Below are 14834 nucleotides of genomic sequence, written 5' to 3' on the forward strand. Positions count from 1 at the left end.
ATAACACTCCCAGAGTTCTACAAGGAAGCATAAATACCCAAGAAAGTGGATGGGGAAACGGCGCCGCGATAGCTTAATTGGGGGAGCATCGCAGGCGAAATGCGAAAGTTGTGGGATTGTTCCCCACCTGCGGCAAGTTGTTTTTTTTCATCCACTTTCATTTCCAATTATTTATCTTTTCTTTATTTCATTTATTAGGCAAAAGTAATTTCCCCTATGTTGTCCTCGGTGTCAGTTTTTGTTGGCTTCTTATGATATGACTAACAAACATCGGGTTCCTCGGTTAACCCCATTTCTTCTCCTTTAAAACTCACGCAGACTGACCTGGGAGTGCGACTAGAGAGCCGGGCTGAGTCGCATATTCTCTCTCCAGCCATGAGGCAAACTGACAAATTTTTCATGAGCAGTTACATTTCTCATGAATTTCTCATAATTTTTCATGAACAGTTATCACAGCCTAAGAATCAACAGTATTTTCTTGCAAGCCATTCTATTTCTCCACGGACCTCATGAACATTTATTTTTTTAAATTATTATTTTGAATATTTAGCAACGTAAATTTGAATATTTAGAAGTAGTGCAATGAACAAAACGGGGTCGTATGCACTTATGATTGATTCTGGTTGCGTTGTAAGCGGTGCCTCGAGGTGCTTGGATTTGTTAATTTTTGTAATTCACCACAGAACAAATAGAAGAACTTCATAAAATCAATATGTGGGCTAGCACACAGGGAGGGTATTTCGGCTTATAGTCTAAGAGCAGTACCACTTTTATTTTTGATATGTTATCAATCAGATAATGTTAATAGGGACTCCAAAAATGCTTTTATGTTCTAATCTAGGCTGGAACAACAATTTGATGTTGCGAACATAACGTGACAAGAAGCGATAGCTAACTTCCGCCGCAGAAAATGTTAGCGCGAGATATTTTACACTCGCCGTGCTGTTTTTCAGTAGAGCCTCATTGAGTCTGTACTGCACAACAAATGGTTCATCTTTTTTTCAAATCACAGTCATACACATAGTTGTATTTTTATTATTCATTGCCATACCACAAGTGTCACACCAGTAACGGAAAACTACTCCACGATGTTTTTATTTCAATCTTCTGACGTCAAATTTGCGTAACCGCCGACGCAAGCATCGGGCGGTCACCAGCAGGGTTGTCTGAACAAATCAATCAAACGCTCCCTTCGTTCACAGCAGGTCACTTTTGTTTGCTTGAAAAACGAATAACATTTCCTACACTGAGCGGCTTGTCTTATCTAAGTCACTGACAAGGCGCGAGGATCACGTTCAAGTGGAGAAGGATTCGACAGGGTCGAGCCACTGCGCTGAATATCCATAACCGGATCAAGAGGGTGGTGCCAGCCTCTGCGGTTGGTCCGGTTGGCCTTACTTAGCTTGCGGTGGCTGGTCGAAAATCGGGGCAGCATGCAACGGAAGCTTAAGAATGACGCTAAAACGGATCTTCAGCAAAGAAGAGTTGGCAGAACGAGTTCGCAAACGCGCCGAAAGGTCTCCAAAACGTTACACGGCCATGCGAAATGTTTTATTACACGCAAATAAACCCATGCTCTCTGGCAGGTTCGAGTCGCCAGTGCCTGAGCGATCTGAGGCAGCCATATTTTATTCCTTTCGGAACGGGGCAGCCTGCGGCTATTCAGAAGAAAATTCGGTTTTGTTCGGCATATTAATGCATCTTTAACGCGTACACGTCACTTTGACGTCGTGAGTTTCTGCGGTTTTGTGACGTCGCGTGACAGGCATGTGAAGTGGGCGCAGCCCAAAGCTTTTGACCAATAGCCGAGGGTAATGGCGAAAAGGCGTCCAATGAGAAGAAGAAGAAACTTTATTAAAGACTAGTCCGGCAGTTTTTGTTGTGGTGGCCTCAGGTGGCGGCTCGAAGTCCTTGGACTCAGGCGGCATCATCGGCTTGCCGGACGGCCCAGAGCTGGTCTGCTCTGAAGTTTTGAGAGCCGCCTCCCAGCGGTCGCGACGCCGACGGAGAAGGTCCCTGGCGGCTCCCGCATCGGGGCGGCGTCGGGAAGAAGCGAGCTCGAGCCTTCTCGTACTCTGGCAACGGACGCGATTATGGACGCGTCGCGAACGGAGCTCGTTTGATTACCGTTGTTGCCGGCCCTTTCCCAGAGCATGTGTCGTAGCGTTGCTCTCTGTCCGGAAGTTTTGCACGCGTCTGTTGGATACAAACGCGGGTAGAAGTGGTGTAAGATGGCGCGGCTAGGGTAGGTGTGTCTGGGGAGCAAGCGTAAAGTTATGGCCTCGTTCCTGTTCAATTTATCGTGCGGTGGCGGCCATGTGCGTCTTTCGAGTCTGTAGTGTTGGGTGAGGTCTCTGAACGTGGTTAGGCGATCGCCCCACGCCCACTGTGTTTCTTGTTGCTGCATTTCTGTCGTGGTGTCCCAATCCGGGGGCGGAGGCGGCGGCCACATAATCAGCGGCGGCTCGGCGTGTGAGACCTCGAGCCATGGCGTGGGCCGCCTCGTTGCCCGCTAGCGGAACATCGGTGTGTGCCGGGGTCCAGAGAAGGAAGACCGTAGAATTTTGGGGTTGCGAGGGCGATGATGAGTCAACGTCGTCAGAAATTCGGAGTATGCGGGCCGCTTCCCGCGAGACGCAACCGCGTGTGAAGCCGCGGATTGCCTGCCCCTGCGAGTCGCTGATCACGATCGCAGCGCTCGGCACCGCGGCGAGTGCTAGGGCTATCGCGGCTTCTTCGGCCGCCTCCGTGTGTACCGTGATCACGGTGGCGCTCGCGAGGCATCACCCGTGTGGTCTACAACCGCGATCGCGTGTGCGCTTCTTCCTCCTCCATATCGCGCAGCTTCTACGTACACTGCCTCGTTGCGGTTACCAAACTTCTTATGAAGGTCGCTTGCTCGTTTGTTGCGTCTCCCGGCGTGGTGCGTCGGGTGCATGTTCTTGGGAAGCGGCGGGATGATCAGGCGGTCGCGGACAGAGGCCGGAACCGCCGTCTTTTCTCCATGCTGAGTGTGGTACGTGATGCCGAGCGACTCGAGGATGCATCGACCTGTCTTTGACTTCGATAATCGTTCGTATTGCGCGACGTCGTACGCCTCGATTAGCTCGTCAAGGGAGTTGTGAAGTCCGAGCTCTAGAAACTTGTCGGTGCTCGCGTTGAGTGGAACGCCGACCGCTCTCTTGAAAACCTTTCGTATCATGCATTCGAATTTGTTTTTGTTTTTTTGACACGATCCACTTCAGGTAGGGGGCAACATACGTTATGCGGCTTATCGCGTACGCCTGCACGAGACGGATCGCGCACTCATCACACATACCATTGTGTCTATTCGTGATGCGACGCAAGAGTCTGATGGTATCATCTACCGAACGACGAAGTCTTCGCACCGTCTCTCCGTTATGGCCATTTGCATGCAGGTGGAACCCCAGGATTCTAATTTTGCCTATGTGCGGTACGGGAGTACTATCTGCCAATATAATGCGTATTTTGGAGTACTCCCGTTCCTCGTCGCGCAGCGTTTTACGACCTCTCCTTGTGGGTTTGTAGAGTAAGAGTTCGGACTTGGTAGCCGAGCACTCGAGGTCCGTTCAACGCAAGTAATTTTGAACCGCATCTACTCCTGCCTGCAGCGTTCGCTCGACGTGACCGTCACATCCTCCCCCTGGAACCCAGAGGGTGATGTCATTCGCGTAGCGACTATGATTCAATCCTTCTACTTCTGTTAATTTCTCGGGTAGACCGAGTAGAACTAAATTAAAGAGTAACGGTGATATTACGGATCCTTGCGGCATACCGCACGGACCCGTCTCAAATTCCGGCGATTCCTGATCGCCGACGACGACGCATCCGCGCCTGGACGCGAGGAAATCGCTAACGTAATTATATATTCTTTGGCCTAGTCCTAATCTTCTAATTGTTTTTAAGATGGCTTCGTGTTTAACTTTGTCAAATGCCTTTTTAATATCTAGGCCTAGAATTGCCTTAGTGGAGCTGGTAGTGTCGTCTACGATCTGGGTGTTTAAGCTGAAGCAATACGTCCTGTGCGAAGAGGTTCCGGCGGAATCCTAGCATGGTGTGCGGGAACGCGTCATGGTCTTCGAGAAAGTCGGTCACGCGGGTGAGAACTGCGTGTTCCATGACTTTGCCGACGCAAGACGTAAGCGAAATCGGTCTTAGGTTATCGAGCGTAACTTGCTTGCCAGGTTTAGGAATAATGATAACGCGGGCCTGTTTGCACGCTTCGGGAAGGGAACCCCCTCGCCAGCACTCGTTGGCATAAGCCACGAGTCGGGAGATTGGCTCGTCGTCTAGGTTGCGGAGAGTCTCGTTGGTAACACGGTCCGGGCCGTTCGCCGATCGGGTGTTTAGTTCGAACAGGACTATCCAAATTTCTGATTCGCTAAATTCCGCGTCCAGTTTCGCGTTTGCGACGCCGTCGTTTTTGGCGTGCTGGATGCTTTCGGCCTTCTTCAAGTAACGGTCCCGTATTGCGTGGAGGAAGTTATCGCCTTTGTAATCTCTTAATAGTCCACGAGTCTTAGTGGTCTGGAGCGGCCCCAGTCTCCTCCGTATTTAATTGGTGTCGAAAGAGGCGCCAAGCGCTCGCTCCGGTCATCTGCCTTTCGAAGCCGTTGCACGTGTCTTCCCATTGTGCCCTGCATACCTGGAGTGCGTGTTCTTCGATGTCTCTGTCTAATTGTGATATGCTTTTGCGCAACGCCTTATTATGTCTTTGGCATTTCCATCCCTGTAAGAGGGCTCGCTTTGCTTCCCACATGTGTAGGAGCCTGCTGTCAATTATTTCGAGGTTCGCCTCGGGCGGAACGTCGCTCGTGGCTGCGTCCCTTCTGAGAGTCTCGGTCCACTCGTCTATGCCCGCAATCGGCTCGTCGCCTCGCCCTGCTTCTTCTCGTTTCTTGCGGAACGTGTCCTACTTCGCGAGTTTGAGCTTACGGCCTTTGCCTTCAGGGTTAGTCCCACGACCGCTCGGACCCGTGCCTATCGTGATCTCGATCAGCGCGTGGTCACTCCCCAAATCTTCCTGCGTATTTTGCCAGTGAACTGTGGTTACATTCGAAACGAACGCAAGGTCTGGTAGCGTATCGACACTCACGATGTTCCCTCTGCGTGTAGGATCGGCGGGATTCGTGATCAGTTCAAGCCTTTGGCCTTGCGAGTCTTCCCGAAGGTGTTTGCCCTTGGGTGCTTCTCGGGTGTAGCGCCAGGCTCCGTGGGGCGCGTTAAAGTCGCCCGAAGTAGAGGCTCGCCGCCGGAAGCCACGGACGCGCCCCGCAGCAGGTCCTCGAATCGGTGCTGCAGCGTGGGTTTACTATACACGTTAAGGACGAAGAGTCCTCGGCCGCTCTTAGGAATTAATTTTACGAACACGTGATGTATCTTTACGGAGGCAAGTCCTCGCTGCGACACAGTGACGTTACGTCGAATGAGCACCGCGGCGACTGGCGACGGGCGTGGCGGAGGCGATAGCCGGCGCGCCACCATCGCCCCCAGCCCCGAGCCACCCGCCAATCGGGGTGTAGCCCGTCTCCTTCTTTGCCTGTTCTCCGTCGCGGTCACGTCTATGGCTTTGTAGCCAGCTAGTTTAACCGGATGGTTAAAGGATCACGTCCGGTTTCGTCTCCGGCTGCTTATGAATTGCTGGAGATTACCTCGCTTCCTCCTGTAGCCCCGGCAGTTCCACTGCCAGATTGCGTATTGTTGTTTCCCAGTGTTAGTGTCGTTCGTTGCGTGTGTAGCCATAGTGATGCTTGTGTTTAGTTTAACCCGTCACCATCGAGGCGACTTGGTTGCTGCTGCGGTTGCAGCTGCGGTTGCGCCTGTACGTCTGTGAGCGTGCTTTGCTGCTTCAGATTGTGTTGTTGCTGTCTATATAGTGTACGGCTTGCTCATCGTTCTGATTGGTGTGCCTGCAGCTGGCGGCAGCCTCGCTTGTATGTCGTCTATGCGCGCCAAGTGAGCACGAACATTTGTGTTATTTGCTAAGAGAGCTTAGCTACCGCATTATTGAACATTTCGTTCAAATGTGCCGTCTGTTTTGTAAAACGTTCCTCGAGGCTCTTCTCGATGCTGCCTACTCGTTTCTGTAGCTTCTTGTAACGGCCGCATCGCTGTTTGGTGTCGGGTCTTGCGGGATCTAGTGCGATCCTTTTCGCGGTAACTGGACGATTATCGCCTTCATCCGCCGTCTCCACCGAGCTGCCCTCATCATCTGTGTCCATCCCGGCCGGCTCAATCCGTGATGGAGTCGGTGATCAAGGCGCCGAGGACGGCCGCATCGTCGTTTGACGTTGCTATGGTTGCTGCGGCTGTGGAGCCTCGCCTTTCAATTTGAAATTATCCTCTCTAAGGAGCACATTTTCTCGTTTAAGCTCGGCAATCATCGATTCTAATGGTTCTAGGCGTGGTCGTAGTACTCGCTCTATCGTTCGCTCGAACTCGTTCCCACCGCCGCCGCCGACGGCGGGCCCGCCAGGGCGGCCCGCCGGAGCGCCTCCGCCGCCGGGAGAAGCGGCGACAGCCGCCCAGCTCACCTGTTGGCCCGGGCTCCTGTGACCTTGTCGCTGCTGCTACGGCTGCTCCAGCTGACTTTGTTGATTGATGTGGCCGACAGCTGCGGTGCCCGGACCGGCGCCACCGCGCGTCATCGACGTGCTTCTCGGCGTCTGTGCCCGGTTGCGAGAGCGGGATCGGGATCGGGATTTTCCCGCGCCGCCTTTCCCGCCGCGGTTAGTCGTATTAGAAATAACTATTTTTGAGAATGAGTCGAATGAGAAATAACTATTTTTCTTTTGTTTGGTCAAATTATGCCTAATCAGTCTGTACACGTCATATCAGATGGGGAGCTATCGCGGTTTTCGTGACGTCGCGTGATAGACAGGTGAAGTGGGGGTGCTTCAAGAAAGTTTTTGACCAATCGCGGATGGCTGATTGCAGAATTGCAATAGAAAAGTTTGGAATAGTTTTACGTTATTATTAAGTAAATATGTATCCAGCTTACCTTGGTCATCTGTTCCACGCACGCCCGTTTAAGTAACACAATCATCGGCGAACAATCGAACTGTTATGCCAGGTTCAACGCACAAGAAAACATAATTTACATATACATATATAAAAGAAAGCAAAGATCTCAATACTGACTCTTGTGAAACTCCCAAAAATACTCTCAGGTGATCGGAGTCTGCCTCATTCACTCTTGTGAATTGACATCGACTTGACAACTAGCTCACTAGCCATGAAACTATTTTGTCGGTAATACCAATGGATATATGTTTAGTAAGTAACCTGCAGTGGTATAACGCGATCAAATGCCTTGGCAAAATCAATAGGTCATTGTTTTGGTTGTGTACTATCTAGGTCCCAACTGGGACAATAGTAAAATATAATACATTACAACTATTTATATTTTTCAGTTGCAGCATCGGCTTGGCTTAATTTCCTTGCCGTCACTTATGGTTTGTCTCCCTCGTTAATTAAATTCCAGAGAGCAACGGCTGCATCACGAGGTAGTACTGCTGTTAGTATTTCGCAATTGATCGGTCTACAAGAGTTTCTCGAGTAATGATGGGCATGTGCGAGACCTTCTGATGCCAGTTTTGAGGAACATTTGTTGGCTCCGATGCGTAATATCATGACGTCTCATAGAAAAGAGCCTTAGCGATAGAAACAATATAGTGAATACCTGCAAACTAATTTTCATTGACATAATACCGACTTTTTTAACGGAACTCTGTACCTCAGCTGCAATTGCTTTGGTGTGCACTTAAAGAGAAGTCCTCAGGACTCTCTTATAGTTATGAAAGGCGCACACATTTTTTTTTTTATGCAAGAATGTGTTTGTATTTAGCTGCACTTGCCACGGAGGGTCCTTAAACAAGAAGGTTGAATCTTGGCAATTTCAGGATGACTTCTTCCCAAGGAAAGCCTTTGTGGAATTCCAGAGAAACGTATATGCTAGCTTGAAGTAATTCCATTTGAGTATATTAGAGCAGAGCACTTGAACAAAGCCACTTGTCTGGCCTGGCATGCACGTGATCGCGCAGTATTGTCAAGATCACAATTTTGCCTTTATACTCTACAGGCTGTCGTAACTGCGGCTATCTGTAATTTAAGGGAAACAAAACAAATAATGAAAGTGAGAAAAAATTTGAGTAAATGGCTCATTTAAGTTTACCCATTACCGTCATCCGCTAAAAGCGCGCTCATTGAAATGACTCAAGCCGCAACACGCTTTAATCACGGTAAACTGTATTTAACACAAGGATAACACTACTACGTTCAGAAAAATACATGAACGAATCAAAAAATTTACGGAAGAAAAACGTTGGCGCTTGCCGCAAGCGCTCTGCCACTCTTTCGCTGCACGATCGCAACGCGGAGTCCAACTCGCAGCGTCTGCCGGGGACTTCCAATGTGAGCCTTCACCAACAGACCAGCACTTCGCCGAAGCGAGGCCCTAAATTCGCCTGCATACGTCCAGTGAACCCACGGTACCAGTAAAGTGAGATCACACGAAAGTCGCCGGTCACGTAGTCAACAACGACCGCACCGTCAGCTCCTCAGCTTAGATGAATGCGGCTGCGGTGACAATATACGGGCGCCTGCTGAGCCTGGAACGGTTCGGCCGCAACAGCCGAGGCAGGGTGAAGCCGAGAAGACAGTGTGGCACACGTGCGGCGCTGCAGGAAACGACGGGCGCATCCTGTCGTCATTGTGCGCCGTTCCGCAAGTACACCACCATAATTTTGGCTACTCGGGGTGGGGCAAACCTGGTTGAAGTGGAAAGCTGTGATCGTGTGTGACAGAGCCACGAAGGGAATCAATGTCGCTTAATGCATGCGTTACCTGAGGCACTAAATCGAATAGACGTACGGCAGTGGCAAAACTGGTACACCAGGAAAGTCAGAGTGCAAGCGCAGAGAGCATAATGGAGCGATTGGCTACTAAATACTTGCCTCTCAGGAAAGAAGATCAGGATGTGAGTTATCCCGATTACTTAGGGGTAGAATGCAAATATATGGAACAGGAATTCACCGAAAGTGAGGTACGCACGGCACTGTATGATCTGTATGAACTGTATGAACTGCTATTAGCTAAATCAAAAAACACTCGAGGTCTCTTGGGGTTGGATGTCGAAAAAGCTTTTGACAGAATTAGGCATAGAGCAATACTTGAAGTGATTTCCGAACTGGGATTGGGGAGAAAACTCTATGAAGTGGTCAAAACCTTTCTTGGCAATCGTTCCGCTCACCTTAGATTCGGGGATATTAAATCAAAGAAGATGGACTTCGGTGACAGAGGGACGCCTCAAGGGTCGGTCTTGTCACCTGTGCTTTTCAACCTGGCAATATCAAAAGTGGCAAAGGGACTAAAAGGGATAGAGGGCATTCACTTTACCATTTATGCAGACGATGTAACTATATGGACCGCTGAAGGAAGCATGGGACATGCGGAAAGGAGACTTCAGAAGAGCATTTATGAGGTAGGGTCTATTTTAGAAGGCATGGAACTCAAATGCTCTGCTAGTAAGTCTGAACTCCTTGTACTCAAGAACAGAAGAAGGGGTAGAAAACCGAGGGGATACGTTCCCGAGGAAGAACCCAGGTTAGTAGTAACCACGAAGGCAGGCGAATCTATTAAGCAAGTAGAATCCATTAGAGTCTTAGGGTTATTCCGGGAGGCAAACAGGGCAAATGGAAGAACAATACGACACATCACAAGCAAGACTGTGGAGGTAATAAGACTGCTAAGGAGAATCACTAACGGACACAGAGGGCTAGGAGAGGTGAGCGCCATGAGACTGGTCCACGCTTTCGCCTTGTGTCACTTCTCATATGTAGCTGGGATGCTCACTTGGACACAGACAGAGATAAACAAGTTGAACAGTATAATTAAAAGGCTAGTCAAAACAAGAGTGGGGTTACCGATTAACACTCCGGATAACAAATTAATGACACTGGGACTCCACAACACAATAGCCGAGATAATTGAAGCTCAGCAAATTGCCCACAGAGAGAGGCTCTCTGGAACAAGGCCAGGTAGAGCAATACTAGAAGAGGTAGGATGGTGCCCAACCGAATTCAAAATTTCAGGTGAAGGCACAGTAGAACTAAAAGATAGCACAAAAGAGGTAATCAAGACGACTCCTTTCCCCAGAAATATGTATATATATTCACCACACGTTGTGCTGACGCTTCCTCTCCGCCTAGTCTTCGCTCTTTGTTATAAAGGAAACTGACGGCCTAATTCACCATAATTAACAAAAACGGTCATGGGTTTGACTTCTACGAAACACCGTGAGTTCAAGTTGGACCTAATTTACTTTGCCTTAATTAACACCACAGGTTTTGCTGACGCTTCTTTTCCGCCTAGTCTTCACGCTTTGTTATAAAGAAACTGATGGCTTAATTCGCCGTAATTAAGACGAAAAGTAGTGAGTCTTAATCAAATTCGTCTTAATTACCACCATAGGTAGTGAGTTCGACTCCCCATGAATTTTGGTGTCAAACGACGGACCGCCTAACGCCGGACATAAGAATTTTCCGCCCATGAGCCGTGTAAAACTTTCGCCTTATTAAATATCGAAATAACGTTGCAGCGGCTGATACGTTTTAAATGGTGTCTGTACTTCTCATTGCGATCGTTCACTGTGAGTCGGCAGCGGAAAAATACCAAGGGATGCCCACCAGTATAGCCCAGTTATTGTTGGCGGTTCCAGCGATTATTTCGCATTGAAGTGACTAATCTGCTACGTCTTCAAGTGAGCCAGAAGGCATCTTACAGTGCAACTGTCGCGGCATCGCGGGGAAGGCCGGATAGCTGCGTCAGCGTCTCAGATATGGGAAACTGCGTGTTTGGGCTGAACTGCTTCAAGAAAACTATGGCCTGCCACCCATTTCAGCATTTGTGGCATACTCATCGCCTTCAATTTTGGATTGTAGGGGTGCTACACCCGATGTCCCCCAGGAAAGGCTACAGCTTACGTGAGATGCACTCTTCATCAGACCCGCGTTGATCCATCACGGTGGTGTAATTTATGGCAAGAAGTCGTGGCCGTTTGATTCGTCTCGAACGCACGGACGTTATCATCGTTTCGTTCTATGCCCGCCCCTACAGCGGTCGTGCGGCTCGGTTGTGTCTAAGGCTGGTTGGCGCACCTACGACAGAAACATCCTGGTTGCCCCATTATGATTGCAGGACATTTCAACGCGCCCCAAATCACATGGGGATGCGCCATTTCCAGTGCGCGTGGTACGTGTGTGCTGGACACATTTATGGACACCCAATTCACTCTCCTTAATAATGTGTCAGTGCCTACTCGTCGGCGTGACCACCCTCGTGCGCCGCCACACTCACCGGACTTCTCTTGGTGGCTAGGAAGGACGACCGTCTCGTGGTCATGTGAAGCCGACTGCTGGGGTAGCGACCTTCATCCGATTCACCTTGGCTTATCTTCGGGCGGAACAGGCCGCTTCCGCCGACTATGTCGAGTGGTGGACTGGGATCGATACAGGGCGGTACGAGAAAGCAATGTATCCAACTCCATGCGGGACCCGTCACATGTCTTAAGGCGGCATTAGTTCAGGCGACATGTACGTCGTGGGTTGATGATTCGCGAACCGCTCCTGATTTACAGCTTCTGCGACTCTGGCGTCGCGCCACCCAGCAGAACTTGCATCAGAACGTGACCCTGCAACAAATACTCATCGGTTAGCGGCCAAACGTCTTATTGCAAGAGCTCGGTGCCATGGACACCGCTTTGAACGTGGCCGCTGGATGAACTGGTGCTCTTCTCTCAGACATTCGTCGTCCAATGCTTCTATTTTGCACACCTTCCGAGTAATGGAACGTGGTCGGCGCCCTCCAGAACCCGCAGCCTGCGCCCTGTTTGCATCGGGCCAGACACCAGCAGAATTCGCAGGAACTGTCGCCCACACTTTTTTTCCGGCTTTGCACACAGCACCGCCTCCTTTCCTTCTTCAAAACTGCCTTCCCGCAAACGCAGGCACGCTGCCTACGCTCTCCGACATCGAAGGTATAGAAGCTGTCTTCACTATGGCGGAATTTTTAGCGGCACTAGACCTGTCGAAGCCACGCAAGGCACCTGCAGGACCGGATAGCATACCGTATGAACTTGGAACTTTGCATTCTTGACCCATGGTCCCCCAGATCCGGAGGAATTCATTTCAAGACCGAGTACACGGAGAGTTGAAGCCCAGTGTAGTGGTTGCTGATCCAAAGTTAACTGAACAGGCCGGAGTGCCTGTAGGCACTTCGGCCTGTTCGGAGCAGAGCGGTGGTGTGCGGAACTGTAATTGCTGCCCATTATAGATGAAGTATCCTCCCTGTCTATGAGCAAAATAAATCCGACGAACGGATCATCAATTAAATAGAGGCTATTCAGGTGTCATCACGTGTTGTGTATAAGGAGCACACAGAATTGTTTCATGACCTCTCACTCACAATAGCCACTATCTGATGGCTATGATGCAAGTTTTCCAACATATAAATATGTTCAACACCCGATGATAATCTGCAACTTCAAAATATTTCGTATTGTGCTCTACAGCCACTAAGCCCTGGGGTCCTATGCTAAGACATGACGCCGTTATTTATACTGACGGAGTACTCGAATAGAATGAATAGTTTTTTTTCAGGTGATAGTAACTCAATACGAGATTAAGAATACTAATTTCCGCTCGTTAAAAAATTCTAGGCTGAAAAGGTTAATGCTGAATAAAAATAGCGCTTAATCTGCGCGTCGGGCGCGTCGCATGGCAGCAATTAACGCAGACAAAATTAAGCGCACGCATCTTATAAAAATAAATTGCGGGATGAGTACTCACGCCTCACGTTGGATTGAAGATCGATTACGAGAAAATCAGAATAGGAAGAAAATAAGGTGTTAACATTTAAATGAAACTGTTCCGAAAGACAATAAACTTTGCATATGTAAATACATAATATACCTATATGTGTCTATGCCTCCGTTACTGCATAATACGGTAGGCCGAGGGCCGCTTACGAAGTTATCGCTTACAAATGTGTCAAGTTAGGGTTGGTGCTCCTGGGATGTTTTTGTTTGTTCTTTTGTTAAAGTATGCGAGGCTGCACTTGCCCCGAAAACGTTTTTGCGAACAACGCTTTAGTGAAATACCAGCGGACTCAATGCTAGTGTGAATTAGCTTCTATATTAGTATATTGTAGCCGAGCACTCGAACAAAGCTACGTGTCTAACTTGGCAGGTACCTCATGACGTAGTATTGTCAACATCACGTTGCTGCCTTTAAATTGGTGAGGCCCTCGCAGCTGCTGTTACGAGAATACCAGTGGGAAATAAATTGGAGTACAGGCCTCATCTAATTTTGTGCATTACCATCGCCCAATAAAACGGTGCTCACTGAATACACTCGGCAACACACTTCAATCACAACATACTATATTTCAAACCCATTTAACACTACTACATTCACAGAAATAAATTGAAGGAGTAAAGAAATTTATAGAAGAATAATGCCGGCGCTCGTCGTCAGTGGCGTTTCCGTTTCGCTGCACGATCGTCCCGCAGATGGCGACACGGAGACTAGCTCGCCGCGTTTACTGCGGATTTCCCCGGCGAGCCTTGCCCAAACAGACTGGAAACTGAAACGTAGCGGGGCCCTCAATCCGCTTCTGCATGGCTAGTGAACCCACTCTACCAGCACAGACCCCGGATGGTCTTGGGTGACGAGCTGCCCTTGTTGTTCTCCTTGACCGAGTTGGAGCTGCTGAAGAGGCGCGAGCTGCGCCGCACGCTGCTCAGGCCACTGGGTGGAAAGCTGGTTGGAACAGGCGGCGTCTGCAGCAAGTTGTTGTTACTCGACTGGCTGAATATTTGTATCTTTGGCGTGTTCAGTCCCTGAGGCTTCCTTGCAAGGTTCTTTTTGACTGGAGGGCAGGCTTCCTTGGAGATGGTGTCCAAAATGCCCTGTGAAGTGGGTGTGACATAGGCGAGCATGCCACTAATGGCTGTTGGGGGCACGGTGCCAGGCGTGGAGTTTGACAAAGGTAGCACACCAAACGGTGCTGACAGTGGACTCAGGGCCCCAGGTCCTCCCGCGAAAATGCTGCGTGCTTCCTTGACAGCCGAAAGTGGTTGCATCTGCTTGCTACTTTTGCTGCCCAGGCAGAGGCTAGTGATGCTCTCGGGAGCCAGCAGCTCCGGGGTGCTGGTCATAATGCCAAGAGGGGTAGTGTCTGGGCAGGACTGCTGGGGCGTACTTGTCGTCACCGTTGACCGCATGACCAGCAGTGGTGCCTGTGATGGTGGCGTTGAACCTGCTGACAGCGGCAGCACAGACACCTTGCCCGCAACTTGTCCGCCAGGACCTCCACCCTGGCCACCCAACACCTTTATGTCATCCGTAATGCTGTCAATGTTGGTTTTATTAACAAAGTTGACAAGAGGATTGCTTCCTTGACATAAACTGAAGTTTTCAAGAGATGAGACATTAAATATATCTGTAGGATTTGGCGATTCTCCTAGGTTTATGAGAGACTCATATGAGGACCAGAGGAATGGGTTGAGCTTCAGGCTTTTCTTGAAGGCTTCTGTTGCACGGCTGACGCGCTCTGTTTTCGAACACAGTTGTCCAAGCAGAGCTAGGGCAAAGGACGCAGAATCCCCGAATGTTGTGACCGTCTCATCCAGGCCTCCCTTGGCTGAGCAGAGCGATGCCAAGCCGACATCAGCATCGAGGGCCGACTCTGCCTCGGCAAACTTGCGTAGGTCGACGCAGCAGCGTGCCAGGAGGAAGCGGCTTTGGGGCGAGCGG

The 14834-nt window shown here is 49.8% G+C and overlaps 1 pseudogene; it reads left to right on the forward strand.

Moving 5' to 3' along the window:
* The window catches only part of LOC142575878 (uncharacterized), a 142189-nt pseudogene that overhangs the window by 54971 nt on the left and 72384 nt on the right, over positions 1–14834 (forward strand).

This window comes from Dermacentor variabilis, chromosome 1 (genome assembly GCF_050947875.1).
Source record: "Dermacentor variabilis isolate Ectoservices chromosome 1, ASM5094787v1, whole genome shotgun sequence".
Classification (NCBI taxonomy): domain Eukaryota; kingdom Metazoa; phylum Arthropoda; class Arachnida; order Ixodida; family Ixodidae; genus Dermacentor; species Dermacentor variabilis.